Source organism: Anthonomus grandis, unplaced genomic scaffold (assembly GCF_022605725.1).
Source record: "Anthonomus grandis grandis unplaced genomic scaffold, icAntGran1.3 ctg00000340.1, whole genome shotgun sequence".
Lineage (NCBI taxonomy): Eukaryota > Metazoa > Arthropoda > Insecta > Coleoptera > Curculionidae > Anthonomus > Anthonomus grandis.
The window spans coordinates 51,350-68,022 of record NW_026088469.1 but is presented as its reverse complement, the minus strand read 5'-3'; positions in this window follow the sequence as shown (position 1 = coordinate 68,022).

Here is a 16,673-nt window from a genome sequence, read left to right as displayed (position 1 = left end):
ATGAAACACAACTGAGACTGAGACGGGATGAACGAAACCTTATATAAAAAATGATAAACACTGTTGTAAATTGTACTTGGCACTATTAGTTTAGATTTGGTTTATGAATTAGTTATGTTTCTTATTGTGCGAAGCACCTTTAAAAAAAAATTATTTGAGAATAAGTACAAGCAGCAAGTATGGTACAACGATGATTGAGGCATAAGGCGGTTACATGATATTATATAGACTTAAACTAGCAAATACAGCGAAAGATAATATAAAGCAACGTTAACATAATAGTAAGCAAATATATATACAGAGTGGTCAATAATGTGGCCATAACTAATTTATTAGCAAGTTTTTTTTACAACAGTATTTCAATGATGTTGGTTTTAAACTTTTTAAATCAGAGGGTATATACAGCGTGTTCATTTGAAAATTTCCCGCCACGGATTTATCGAAAACCACTGTTTAAAAAAAAAAAACGCCGAAATACGTCAAAAGGTTTGTCAAGGGGGACAACTTTCTAACCTAAAATTACTTCACCCCCGTTCACCCTCTGCCCCCCAGGGTCATCTACTTAAAAATTTTCAATGGCAAGGGGTATCGAGTAATAGCTTGTTTAAAAGGTCTTTCGAAGTCTTTTATTTTGACGTTTGATCGGTCCATTCGTTTTCGAGAAAATTAGAAAAATCTTTGTTTATCTTAATTTGTTCAGATAGAAAATAAAAACATGAAAATATCAATTTTTATTTCAATAAGTGTTCAAAATGTTACCCGTTTTTGGCCAAACAATGATATAGGCGATGTTCAAATTTCTAACGGACATTTTCAAAAACATGTTATGGGATATCATGGCAGCTGTCGATGATGCGTTGACGAAGTTCATCCAAACTTTCAGGTTGGGGAGTAAACACAATAGATTTCAAATGACCCCATAGAAAAAAGTCTAACGGCGTTATATCATCTAGCTGGCCATTCTATAGGCCTCCTTCGCCCTATCCATTTATCTGGAAACTCGTCGTCTAGCCATTGCCGAACGGGAAGAACATAGTGAGGAGGAGCGCCGTCTTGCTGGAAATATATTTCAGCCTCATCAAGTATAGGGTTTCCATCATCATCGATTTGGTTTTCAATAGATTCAGTGATAAGCGGATTGATGGTATTTTCCAACATATCCAAATAAATGTTTCCATTTAAATTTCCGATAATAAATAATGGCCCAATCACTTTATCTCCTAAAATGTCTGCCCGTACATTAATTTTTTGAGGGTACTGAGTATGCCCTTCTACAAATGCATGAGGATTTTCATTGCCTCAATATCTACAGTTATGCTTATTAACAAATCCATTTAGGTAAAATGTGTATTCATCGCTGAAGCAGATATTCTTTACATGAACAGTATTATCATTAATCGCTTCAGTCATTTTTTCACAAAACTCAACTCGCCTATCGAAATCATCTTTGGTTAACTCTTGCAATATTTTCATTTTTAATTGATGAAATTTATGAAGTTTGGTAACTGTGTGAACAGAGCCTAATGAAATACCAGTGGCAGCAACAATTTTGCGTAATGAAGTATTAGGATTTATTCCAAAATGACCCAAAACTTCAACTTGAGCGGCTTCATCCAAAATTCGCCGATAATCACGTTTTTTATTTGCAACAGATCCAGTTTCAGTAAACTTAGTAACAAGGTCCAAAACATACCTATGCGAAGTTATCGTCTCCGGATGTCTGGCGTTAAACGTGACGGCAGTTTGCCGAGCACATTGATTTTGGGCACCATAAATTAGAATAATTTCCACTCTTTCGGCTAGTGTGTAAACCATTTTGCAAGTAAAATCTTCAATTCAACAAATAAATTTTCACTATTCCAAGACTGTCACAAATGTAACTGACGGCAAATTAACAAATCTTTTGACGTATTTCGGCGTTTTTTTTAAACAGTGGTTTTCGATAAATCCGTGGTGGGAAGTTTTCAAATGAACACCCTGTATGTAAATATTATACGAGAATGATCTGGTAAATAAACTTGTTGTATGCAAGGGTGGAGATAGCAAACCCTTAAATCTTAGCGTCGGATCTAAATTTAGTTTTTTGGTAAAGATATGGAGGGCTTTTGTTGAAAATTAAAGCATGAAACAAAACCACTGAGTGAAGTTTACGACGGTTTTTCATGTCAAGTCAATTTGAAGGTTTTAATTTGTGAATAACTGGGTGGAATTTTCTTATACCATATACAAACCTCGAACAGGCCCTCTGAACTCGCTGCACTCTATCTTTATCCTGCTTGGCAAAAAGAAGTTAATTTTTCGTTTCTGATCTAATGCATGCCTATTCAAATTCATTTCTTGGTGCCAACATACAAAGTATTTCCATAACTCAACAAAATAAAAAATACATATATGATTATGAATACTGCATTAAAAATATCAAGTAACACAATAATAATTACAAAATGTTATTCTGCATTAAATTAAAACATTAACTACAGATACACTATATAGGCACATGTTTAAACTAATTGAAAGTTTAAAAATTCATCTACTGAATAAAATGAGTTTTTGATTAGTATATTCCTCAATTCGGATTTAGATTGCAAAAAGAGTAGTTCTATAAGTCTGCCAGGTAGCTTATTAAAAAGCTTAAAAGAGCTTAAAAAACTATGCGGATACAGTAATATTAGATTGTACAGTAATATTGTACTGTATTTTGGAAACTATTCGTCGTAGAGACTTGCGGTAACAAATTTTATAACTTAAGTGGCCAAAAGAATACCGTGGAAAGTATTTTTAGGTTTCCAAGATGGTCGCCAGGGGGCGTAACCGCCATATTAAACTTTTAAAGTGATTTTTCACTGAAATCTACCCAATAAATGTTACGAAAAAACATATGCTTTTTAAAGCTCAGCTCTACTCGAGTAATTTTTGTGTAACACTTTGTGACGTATCTATTAAATTAAAGTGGTGGGGGGTAGTTCAATGTTTTTTAAATAAACAGCTGTAACTCCTAAACGGACTTTAACAAACTTGGTCTCGTTGGAAAAAACATTTATTGCTCCTTCTTCTTAGTAATGCCGCTAAAGCGCGTTTTTTGATCTATTAACAAAAAATTGCAAAATTCTCTTAAAAATTAAACGCAATAATATGACTTTTTTTTCATAATAATGTAGTAAAATGATAGCTAAGTAGGCCAGTGAAATTCGTATCTCGATGTCATATTCGTAGCCTGAAATATCGAAGAAAAAATATTTAGTTATATAATTTTAATAAGACGCTATTACACCGATATTTATTTGTCTTTTTTCTAGGTTCAATAATAAAATGTCTTAATTTAATAATTTTTAAATAATTAAAATATACTTTTTTCAAAAAATTAAAAAAAACGCGTATAATAATACGCAATAATTACGGGCAATCGGGGATAAAAATTTCCATCAGAATAAAGGAACATACAAGTTTGGTGGACAGGTACAGGGATACTGACATGATTGAAACTAAAACGGCGTTTGCAAATCATTTATTGACCTCCTCACATGGTTTTTCTTTAACTCAGGGAGCGGATATTTTGCATGAGTGCTCAAAAGGCAAAAAACTGGACTTGTTGAAAAAAATGGAAATAACTAAAGCTAAGAAGAGCCCTGTCTTGTGTGTGTGAACGATATTTTCACGTTTGAACCTCACCTTATTTATAACAACCTCTCTCAAAGAATTTAAAAAGTCAAATGAAAAAAAAATTATATGGATTTGATGAGACCGTGACATTGTGTTCTTACCTTTGTTTTGTTAACTATTCGACTTAAACTACAAAATACGAGCAAAACAGTAGGAAAACTATAAGAATAATTGAGGCAGGTCATTCCAAAGTGATTCTTGTCCACTTTGAAGAATTGTTGGCAGAAAAAAAAACGGATAAGTTCAGGTTTACCAGCATTGTTGCTTAAATTAACACTTTAATATTATACATTTTGATATTCGAAAATGTACGAAGATTATCCCATAAATCAGTTTTGCTTGAAATGCCTTAAAAATAAAATTGAATTTTGGACAAGATGCATTTTGGAACACCGCTGTGGATTAGACGCATTATGGAATAACAAATTAGACAAATCTTGTAGTATTATACCCATATTTTTTTTAGTTTATTTAAAGTCAAAATAAAACAAAAGGCCAGCATTAAACTAAATTAAACATTTTATTTCATATGACAAATTTTAATTTATCAACTCAGAAACAAAAAAAGTGGTTGATAACAAAAGTGGTTGTTAACAAAAAAACGCTTTAAAAAACTGAATTTTAAGGTCTTTAGGCTGATAATTGGCAAAAGTTATCATCTTCTTCCTCTTGGATAGTATCAGAGTTTTCCATTATTTCTTCCGATGTAATACAGCTTTCCATTAAGTTTCTAAAAAACTCACACTCAGAGTTGTCCATCCACTGGTCACCAAAATGAGAGTTCAATAAGGTTTGAATATCTTTAACTTTCGCACGTTTCATGGGCACTCCTTTTGGAAGATTGTAAAGACTTATGTTGCAACTATTTTTTCCGCGCTTCCATAGACTCGCAGACTTGCCAAAATCACTTCTATAGAATTCCTCTCCTTGCACTGTCACATCTCCTTTCTTGTTCTTCGTAAGAATGAACCTCTTACATTGAGATATTTTAAAATGCCACGACTGCACTCCTTTAAAACACTCTTTAGCTGCTTTTCGACAATCTTCTAATTTAAAAACTGTTGCTTTTTCTGCAAAGAGTTCTATATTTATTAGGTGTTTGGGTTTGTTATAGTAGGCATCTTTCTTAATTTTTTCTCTATTCTGCCAAACACACGGTCGGATGGTAAAAAAGAGTGACCCCTGACTGGAAAAACTAATTCAATTTCTTTTAAAGAAATTGAAGAAATTTTACTCAAAAAGTAGACCAGCATGCCAACCATTACTGAGTTTCTATTTTGTCCTCCGCATCCATCTGCATAAAGTCTTAGTATGTTAATGCTGTTCATATCAATAAATGAAAGCAAGTAAAATACTGCAGACGCGATTTCATTGGAGCTTTTTTGGTATTCGTGCTCCATCCAGGTGAACGAAAATAAGTTTGTTTTTGTTAATTGAGAAGAAGACATCCCTTTTACTACAAAAAAAATTATAAGTATATAGTTGCCTACTGTAATATGCTACTTGATCAGGTACTTTTGGATTTACTAAATTTTGTTGACAGTCATAGGAGAAAGTCAACATCCCATCTTTCTCTTCCTTCAAAAAGTCATAAAATGTTTTACTGCGCAACTTTTGTACCCTTTTTTCAATAATAAGTTGGTTTTTTAGATTATCTTTTGTTGTCTTTATTTGCTCTGATAGCGAGATACATTTTGAGCAAGCATCGGTAACTTGTGACCCAAAGCCAATATTATAATCTTATGTGACATTTTTTCTTAAGAAACTTCTTTTTACCTTTCAATTATTGGGCGCAGTATTATTGTACATGTCCATTATTTTTTTAATAGAAAGATCACAAGAATGGTACTGTCTCATACTTTTACCTCTACAGTAATGACTTTCTACACCTTTTAATCTTTCAATAAAAGCCTTCACAGAGTTTCTTTTCACTATATTTAATTCCTTTAATCTAGCGCCACCTCTTTATTCAACAGGCATTTTACCAGTTTTAATATAGCGATTAGCAACCCTTTGAACTCTGCTCTTTGTTACATGTAAAATGCCTAAAAAAGTTTTTTGACAGACCTGTATATGGAACTTATCAGTATTGTACACTTTGACAAAATAATTTATTGTAATTTGTTTTCTTGATGAGGTTGGTTTTGTAGCTCTGTCACGTTTTGGCTTACTATCAATATATTTGAAAATAAATGCATCTTGTACCTGTTTTTTCTTAACTTGGTACAATCTTTCATGAAAATGTTTCACGTCTATCATTTTTAGTGAATGACATCGATAAGTAGCTTTGGTGGAGTGATTACAAGTCGGGTAAACCGGTGGTTTATTCGCAGAATACGTAAAAAGAAACACAAGTTGAAAAAAAATTTAACTAAAAAGACCTAACAATAACTAATAACCCTTAACCAAATTAATAATATAGCCAAAAAAAAAAACAATAAAAAACTAGGAATAGCAAGCCTACAACAAATTTGGATAGGATATTTTCTTTCGTCCTCTACCACGTGGTACAGCTTTAATTGTTTCTTCCGCCATTATTAAATTTTACAAATGACCACTCTGCTAACATCTTACTCGCGTAAAAAGTTGCAAACATTAATGACGATAGGAATAAAAAACGCACCACAACAAAGAAGTCGTTATAACTACAATAACAATAATGTCCACGTTAGATTTCGCTCGCTTTAAAATCCGACTTTGTGATTGGTTAGTTGGATATGACTCCCTTTGAAACAACACATCTCGCAGATAAAAAGCGTTTTGGAATAACACGCAAAATATGAATGCATTTTTAATGGGATTAGAAGCAATTTGGACGAAAATTATGTGTTTCAGCTGCAAAATGTCAACGTATATTTTTGATATAGGTATCAAACTCAATTTTGAAAAAAAGTGGACAAGACGCACTTTGGAATGACCCGCCTCAATTAACGATAGAGATAAGTAAAAGATTACAAATTAAATATTTTTCATGATAGCTGATCAGACTCTTGAATACAAAAACTTGTATGCAGTGAGTCAAATACAATTTTAAGCTGTTAGTAATAATAAGAAAATATACGTAGAAGCAATGGAAAGAGTGACAATTTCAATTATGTTTCGTAATATGAAATATTACTGAGATTTGTTTTTTATAAAGTGAGAAAAATTACTGCTATACATATTGGATATATGTATATCCACATATACCTATATTATTATATAATATATATGTATTATTGAAGTAATGAAGTTTCTCCGGAATTCATCTGACAACCCAGAAAATAATTAAAAAAAAATAATCGTCTTGCTCAGGAATGTTAGGGTGGTAAAAAGGTATAAAAACTTAAACGCAAAGTGGGTTATAAATAGTTTTATTCTCAAACAGCCCACCACTTTTGTAACAAAACTTTGAACGACCGAAAACCTTGGATAACAAGAAAAACATTGCAATTTAGTCGCGTTATGGTCGATAAAAGAAATTTCAGGCTTATCAAGTTGATCCAGCCGGCAAACAAGCGATGAGATCCAAAACTTTTCCTTAAACTTTGTTTAGTTGAGTTCGAAACTTTTCTGAAGCGACTAACAAACCATATTAGAGTTCCTATTAAAGACTAATTGGTTTTGTTGCTTAAATAATTAATATTCAAACAATAAAAAAGCACTAAATTTAGAGATTCCTCGATCAATTAATAGAGAATCGATGAAGTATTGTCTTTTCATCTTTAACATAAAGCTTTGACTTTGATTTTCTATTGCATGCTAATGATGGGTTACTTAGCGCCCAAGAACGAATTTCGTCAGTCGCAAAATACAATTCTCATATTTATTATCATTGCTCGAACTTGCGGGGAAGTAGGTGTAAAAAAAGGGGAGGCAATAAGAGAAGATAAGAGAGAATGATGAAATTAAAATTGCCCCATTCCTGGCAGGGTTCAGTTGTATCAGTAAATAGAAAGATAGATCTACTGAACAAGTATTGTTTAAACAAAATCTTTCTAAAAAGTCGAATTGATGATATGGGCAATTGAAATGATTCTTTATCATATTCTTATGTATAGTGGATTCTCGATGAAATCTGCTCTAAGACTTTACATTTTATATATTAAAAAATGTGGAAACTAGAGAAGTCTGGTTTCACTGAAAGTAGTAACTCTGGGACATAGTAGTTGAATAACGTTAATAAGTAAAGGGAATCTTCAAGACCTGCTTAAAAGAAGAAAAAACGGATACATACATACAATAGCTTTATTGTCAAAAAATTATAAATTTTGTAGACAAAGCTAATATAAATAAATAAATAAACACATACAAGTAAACACATGAGTACACAAAAAACAAAAACACAAAAACACAAGACATTTAGATTTTATACAAAATAGGTCAAACATGGTCAAATTACTTATACAACTAAATGTTTATAAAGTCAGAAGTTGATATTAAAAAGAATATAAAACAATACAAAAATGTAAATTAGGTAAAAGAAGTATACAAAATAAGTTGAAGTTAAATTACGACTATTATCACGATATAGGTATAACTAATTCTAGGGATGGAGACTATAAAGTAAATAGGGCCAGTGTGTGTGTGGTATTTAAAAGGAAAGATTAAAAAAGTCTTCTACTGTGTATAAAGCCTTTTCCAACAGTAAAGCTTTTAAGGCATGGCAAAAACAGGAAAACGTTGTCATAGATTTAATCGTAAAAGGAAGATGATTGTGCATTTTTTTTGGTCTATAGAGTATAGAAGTTTTTACTAATTCCGACCGTGGGGTTGGCAGATAAATATCATGCTCTGCTTTTCTAAGTGGATAGTTATGAGAAGGCCTCTTTGGAAATTCTGACACATGCTTTCGGATTAAGCAAACAGATTCAAATATTAACAGTGAAGGAATAGTTAATATTCTATGTTTTTCAAAGTATTCTTGGCAGTGACCTGTACTGTCAAGTCCCAGTAAATAGCGTATCGCTCTCTTTTACAACTTGAATACGCGCTCAAATTGAGTGGCAAAGCATGAACCCCAGAATGGAATAGCGTAACGAAGATGTGACTCAAAAAGGGCAAAATAAACTGATTTAGATGTTAAAAAGCTTAATTCTTTGGAAATAGATCTTATGGCAAAACATGCTGAGCTTAACTTTGTGGATAAGGTGTCGATATGAGATTCCCATTTTAGAGAGCTGTCTAAAATTAGTCCCAAGAACTTGACAGATTCAACAATATCCAAATTGGTATTTTGTAGAGTAAAATGTTGAATAGTACTTTTATATGATACAACCTTGGTTTTAGAGATATTAAGGCATAGAAGATTGGAATCGCACCAGGACTTAATGGTAAGTAAATCGTTAGATATAGTTGCATGCAGAGACGTGATATCTGGAGTGCTCCAAATAAAGCTGGTATCGTCAGCGAACAGACAAATTTTGCCGCTGACATCCAGATTGGTCATGTCATTAATAAATAGGAGAAACAAAATAGGGCCCAAAACTGAACCTTGCGGCACACCACATTCAATTGGTTGGCATGAAAATGTTGTATCAACCTTCACGAGTTGACTTCTGAAACTAAGATGTGACTTAAACCATTTGAGAGAAGATCCTCTAAACCCATAGTGTTGCAGTTTGTTAGTTAAAATATTATGATTAACACAGTCAAACGCCTTTGAGAAATCGCAGAAAACTGTAGCTGTGGAGTGTTGATTGTTTAGGCTAGAATAAAGACTATTTAGGAGCGAAAACATGACATCACTGGTGCATTTATTACTCAAAAATCCAAATTGATTCGGTGTTAGAATTCTATATTTAAGCAAAAATGATAAAACCCTTTTATTTAACCAGTCTTTCAATAATCTTAGATTAAGTTGGAAGAAGTGCTATTGGGCGATAATTTGAGGCTTGATCTTTGTCCCCTCCTTTATGTAGTGGAGTAATAATTGCAGTCTTAAAGCAGCTTGGAAAGATTCCCCTCTGAAATAACATGTTAATTAGGTTCACCAAGTGGCTTAAGGTGCAATCAGGCAGGTTTGCAAACATTTTGAGAGTTAGGCCATCTGTACCAGACGATGATTTATTTTTTATTTCGTTAATTGTACTTCGAAGGTCGGTGAATGATACAGGGGTGAAAAAGAAACTGTGCAGATTACCATTAAAAAGATACGAAAGCGTATCGTAAGAAGGTGATATGGTGGTCATTAGGTTCTTAGCCACATTTACAAAGTAATTGTTAAGGTCCTCCGGTGAAGTAGTGATAGTGCTAGGCGAGGAAGATTTATTTCTCAATTCGTTAACAATAGACCATGTTTCTTTAGACACATTACCAGAATCAGTAAGCCTTTTGTTATAATAGGCATCCTTTGCAGCTTTTATTGTCTTGTGATAAACTCTTCTGTATCGCCTGACGTAATTGTGGAAAACGTCGCTGACGGAGAATTTTTTTAGATGCGATAATGAGCGCATGTTTTTTGCTGATATACGTAAGCCACAAGTAGACCAAGGCTTATGATGTTTAATTTTTATAGGCCTCAAAGGAAAACACTTATCTAAAATATTTGATAAAGTCCTTGTAAATCTAGAAAACTCATCATCGATATCATCATAGAAAGAAAATCCCAATTGCACTCAAGGCACTGATTCTTGAAATTTAATAAAGAAAATCTACAAATCACAGCTTCATGATCAGAAAACCCTGCATTTAAGACAGTACAATCAACGAATGATGGAATAAATGATGACACAATATAGTCGATTGTGCTAGAACTATTTTTAGTTATTCTGGTTGGAGAGTTGATGTGCATTTCTAAACCCAATGAATCAAAAATTGACTACAGAAACTCTTGAGCAGCACACACACTGGTGAAATCAATGTTAAAGTCACCACATAAAATCAATTTACTTTTTATAGGTAGGGATTCCAGCAAGCTCAGTAGTTTTTGGCAGAAAATCAGCACATTAGCGTCCGGTGATCGATAAATACAAATAATGTAAAGGTCAAGTAAAGCGTTATGAACGATGGAAAATTCAAATTCTTTTTCAGATAATAAGATATCGAACTTAGTGACCGCTACAAAGTCGCTGTTGGTAGACATAACTAAGATGCCGCCATGAGAAAAAATACTTCTATTAAACCTAGCAATTGTAGTATAATTTTGAATACAAATAGGTTTATATATGTTTAACCAATGTTCGGTAATGGCGATAATTGCAGGGAATTTAAGTTCTTCTAATAGAAGGAATAAATCGTTGGTTTTGCGTCTTAAGGACTGAATATTTAAAAGAAAAACACCGAGCTCGCTATCTTCCGGCTTTACAGAGGGTGCTAGATCCTCTGGTCGCGTCACATAACTTAAAAATTTTTGTTTCTAGATGGAAAGCAACTAGAAAAATAATTTGATTGGCTTTCCCTAATTTTTTGGAGCCTTACCAGTTTTTCAGATGAAAAAAAGGACCTAAAGGCTGAAAGGTCACCTTCAGCCTCGGCGGCGCCAATGCCGTAGACGTCATGGAAGCGGATATACAGGTTTCGCAATGAACTAGTATCGATGGGCAGTCCTTCGGATGCTAGCATTAGTTTTATACTAGTGGTCGTGTGCCCTTCAAAGCACACATCGGAGGGTTGGTCGTGAAGGTATGACAGGTACAGCCTAAGGGCTCTCAGGATGGAGCGATCCCTTAGTTTCGACAAGAGGTAGCGACCACTTTCAGCATCAGAATTTTGGGAGAGCCGCACTATAGGTGGAGTCATCGGGTCCAAATTCGGCAGCGGCACATATACGTTTTTAACATTATCCACCACTGCAATGCTGACGTCATCTTGAGTAAGGGACTTGCATACAGCTATGGCTTCCTTATCCGAACCGATCTTTAATAATTTTTCCTGCCTGGAAACATTAGCAGAAGCAGCCTGGGCGGCTGTGGTCAATGTTATTGGCTGCACCAAAGGTAAAGGCTGTAAGGGATTCGCTTTGTCACCATCTATTACGGTGCCTGGAGGCAACATGCGAATCTCCTTTAGTTGTGCAAGGTGATCATTATTTTGCACCCCAATCTTAAAACTCGAGCTGACCCCATTTTTCTGCATGTAAGAGCAACGAATGTGTTCAGTAGTCTCGAGTCTCTCTTTTATGTAGTAGGCAAGCTTATTTGCTGTAAAATTTTCAGGAACATTGGATACTACGACGTAGTTCCATTTTGCTCTGGCCATGAAGTTTTGCGATGGAGTTTTTTTGGCAGTATTTTCTTTGGGAGTTGAAGTGGGTTCGGTGTCTTCCGTTTAAGTAGAAATAGAGGTACTTTTTTTTAGTATGGGTGGAATGTATTTTACTATGGGTTTCTCCTTGACATCCAACTTCTCTATCTTCAGTGCTATATTAGCTACATTGTTACGTAGTTCCCCAATTTCTCTGATGAGGTCTTCTTTGGAGGAATCGCGGATCTGGAATTTTATAGACTCTTCATGATTGCCCAGAAGAACAAAAAGAATAAAAATAAACTTCATCTATGAGATATCAAGTAATATGTAAAGACTAATCGAGATAAGTTAAAAATCCTATAACTGTAGAAAAAAGGAGTAATCAAATAGCCTTATTAGATATCTAATTGGTAATTAAAGCCTTGGAGTATAGAACAAGATTAACATGGAAATTTGTATTGAATATCCAGTATTTATCCCTCTTTCTAACTCATTACTGACTCCCAATAATGCCAGAAATCGATAAGTTAGAGTAAGTTAAGTCGAAGGACACTGTCAATTACTGAATAGTAAAGGGTCAAAAGAGTAAATGAGCAAACTATTTCTGCACACCAATCCATTTGTATTGAACTTTATGAATCAAAGAATTTTTTGTTCAGAAATCAATAAGCTTTTTTTTGCTATAGATTACTCCAGTAAAAGTCCAGATATTTATCTCTTTTAATATTTCCAGATAAATAAGATCTGATTAAAAAAGAAATTTCGATAATATTGCAACTGCTGAGTTTTGTACCGCCTTGTATATTTGATTTTTAAGCTTTAAGGCCACAATCACATTTACTTCGTAGAGAAAACATAAAATATAAAGTTCATAAAGTTTTCTTATATATCATATGGATGATAGGCCCTTATTATAGGGATATGGTTTGCTGTCAAGCAATAAATTTAAATTTAAGAAGGGTACAGAGGAGGAACTATAAAATGTCGTCTAGTGAGGTCAAAACACCCTTATGTCATAATAAAATTACGTAAGGTTCATACAAAGTTCAATAAGTTTAGAAAAGTTTTTTTAAAAGAATATTTTCTTTGTCTGGATACATAGGATGGTGTATGATAATTATTAAATAGACAGATTTTGCCCTAAAAATTTCTGACCCTAGTAACAAAAATAAAATTTTCAGCAAGGCAACTCTTATTTCTGGATTGAAAAATCCTGGCACGATTGCCAGAAGGTTGCTCTACTTTTGAAAATCACTCAAAATTTATTGCTTTCGATGCATGTTTTGCTGAAAGGGTATTTTGTTTTGCTACACTAAATTCAGATCTCTATCAACATATTTAACCGAAAAGAGGGATATATTCGTAAGAAAAGTTTTTGATTTGTGTACGTTACGAGAGTGATAAACCTCGAACTCCAAGATTTATGAAAACTTTTGAACTGCAAAAGTTTCATACGACGAAAAAGTTTTTGCTGCTCACTAAAATGCGATTTCTTTGATTTTTGTATAAGTTCTTTTACGATCTCTACGCGTATTTTATTTTGATTTGTTAGAGTCTGGATAGATATTTACTTAAACTTCCATTGAAATACTTGTCTAAATTCCCAAGTCACGCTATCAATCTCAAAGTGAATCTATGATATACTGAAGCTCCCTAATTTAATGCGATTTTACCATTTTCCAGTGTCTCGTTTCCAGTGAAGCTAGAAGCGCAATTTTCCGTGTAGAACTGTGTCGTAGGGAATTATAAATTTATCCTGTCACCCTATCCTTGTCATTAGCAGTCATTTGCTTTCTGGATAGGAAATGATAAATTTATGAAAACTATCTCCCAAATCACAAGGGTGATCAAACTTTACTTAATAGTGGAAAATTAGGTGACCTAGAAACGTAATTGCAATTTCCAAGAATTATTCTCTTAGAGCATTGAACTAGTAAAATATGACTTTTGTGTGAGTTCTATTTCTTTAAAAAAGGGCAACAAGATGTTAAAAGACTGATGTGATGGACTTAGGTAATTAAAAAGACATTGTCGAAAAATCAGGAAAAAAGTAAAATTTTTAATTAAAAAGACCTCTTATAATGTTTTCGAACGGTTTCTTATAATGTTATTTTTGTTAGTTTATTATAAATGTTGCCTGGAAATTAATTGCAAAGTCGAAAAATTATCCCCTTTAGTAGAGCGTTAAACAAGAATCAATAACGCTTGTAATTTGTGTTTTAATTATTGATTAAAAAGAAGAAGAATGAAAAAAAGGAATGTTTTATTTTTTTATTTGTTTATGTTGCTTGGCCTTTTTTATATTTTACACGCATTTCATACCATTTTACGTTTATTCTATAATTTCTAGTTCTCTATTACATACACTTTTTAATTAAATTATTTTTGAGCCCCAGCAGCTTGCCGATAACCTCTATTATTTTTATTGTCCAATACATTTCTAATTTTCTTTTTTTGATGTAGATGGATGCTTCCATTAAGAAAAGTATAAAAATGCCTAATTCAAGTGCCATTTTAGATGAGAACCATTTTTCATAATTTCTCGCGTTTTGATTTCTACAGGCAGCAACTGTGACAGTGATTACAGTGACTGATTTTAAAATATTCAGGCTCTTTTCAGCTTTTTGTAAGATATAATTTATATGGGTATTCCAAGTCAATTTGATCTAAATATACACCAAGGAATTTTAGTTCTTTTATCCACAATTATTTGATTTTTTATTTGTAGATTGTTTCGTGTGAAAATTACTAAGGCTGATTTTTTGCTAGAAATACTCAAACCATTGCTTGGAAAATATTTATTACAATTATACATAGCATGGTTAAGATTATTTTTACAAGCTGGCATATCGTATGCTGTACAATAAATACAAAAATCGTCTGCAAATTGCAATATTTGAGATTTATTTTGCAGCTTGTGAAAATCAGCTGTACAAAGATTAAAAAGTAAGGGGCTCAAGATCGAACATTGAGGTAGGCCTGCAGATGTTGTCCTATAATCTATTGTATTATAACCAGTTTTTATGGTAATATCTCTGATTGTAAATAATTTAATAAGATTATGAGTAAACCCTTCAGGAACACCCAAACCAATAAGCTTTTCTAACAGGACATAAAGATTAATATTTTCCTAAGCACTTTAAATATCAAGAAATAATGCTCCCAACTAAATATTTTCTCAGTATGTTTGTTGTATGTCTGAAACAAGATGTGCTGAGCAATCGCTAACACTCTTACCCCTACGAAAGCCAAACTGATAGGTCGGAAAGATGCCATTAGACTCAAACCACCACTCCAGACAACTTTTTAACACTCGCTCAAGATTTTTATTAATACATGAAGACAAAGTTATTGGTCTGAATTCACCAGGTTTACCTGGCTTATTAAAATTTGCTTCGTTCTTGAATCTCCAGAGTATTGTTGGTCCACACCGAAAGCTCTGCTACATAATAACTGGAAGTACGGGGATGTTTGTAATTCTTGCTTTAATATTATCACTCTTAAAAATAGATGAATAAAAATTCAACAATTGTATACATTTTACATACAATTTGATTCTGGAAATGGTACAGAATCAATTTGTGTAGAATTTCTCTATGCTATTGTGTTTAAACAACTGTGGTTCTATAATCAACAAATTGTGTATCAATTTGATTTATTTTATTGTATATATAGTACACTATTTGTGTACTTAAATTCGACAATATTTTATATTTATTTAATATAATTGTTCAGTAAATAAGCAAACTCTTAGTGTTTTCTTAACATGGTATGTTCAGGAAAAAAAAACAATTTGTGCATTTTAATTACACACATTAGTGTAGGTTGTTTTTACAATATATTTTATTTTCTTTCATTTTAACTATAAAATTTTATTACAAATTGTGTATAATAATAGATTGTACACCATTACTATATATTGTTTTATAAATTTAAATATAGTATAGATTACTTATTTAAGGTTTGTATATCAAATTAACATAAGAACTGGAGTTTTTTATTACAATGTTTTGTATTTATATTCATAAAAATTTAAAATACATTTTAGAGAATTTCGTCATAAATCTGTGTAATAATAAATTCTAGGGCGCCTGGGAAAAACAGGATAGGTCATAATTTGATTAAAATAAAATAAGTCTTGTAAAAAATGGGAAATAAGTGAGGCCCAACGTTTGATAAGAAAAGAAGTCATATTAGAAAAATCGTCAACGTTTGATAAGAAAAGAAGTCATATTAGAAAAATACAGATTGAATATGTATTTTCCTAATTTGACTTATTTTCTTTTTATCATACGTTAGGCCCCACTTTTTCCCATCGTGTTACTTAATTTACTTATTTAATTTTAAGCAAATTATGACTTTTTTTCCATATTGACTGTTTTTCCCAAGCAAAACATTTATGTTTTATAAAAATTTTAGTTGTATAAGTAGGGTAAAGAAATTCTTTTGTTTTAAAAAAACATTTTTTTATTTAAATACCTTTTAAAAAAGTACAAATAACCTGCACAACAAAACAAAAAAACTTTAGTGGTAGTATTACAAATACACATTAGGAACGCAAATAATAATAATAATAATAATAATGTTTATTTTCAAATGCAATGTAACAAAAGAAATACAAGTAAATTTAATAATAGGAACTTAAAATGGAAATTCTTAGTTGTAAAAACAGGATTTTAACCTAAAGGCTAATAAACACATACATTTATGTACAGGGTCATTTTTTATATTTGCGTGCCCATTAACAGGGGTAATGTAAGTGATAGAGAAAAACTTTTTATACAAAAGTTGCATACTTTTTTCCGTATTATCTTTTAGATTTGTAAAGAAAAAAACAAAAGCGCATT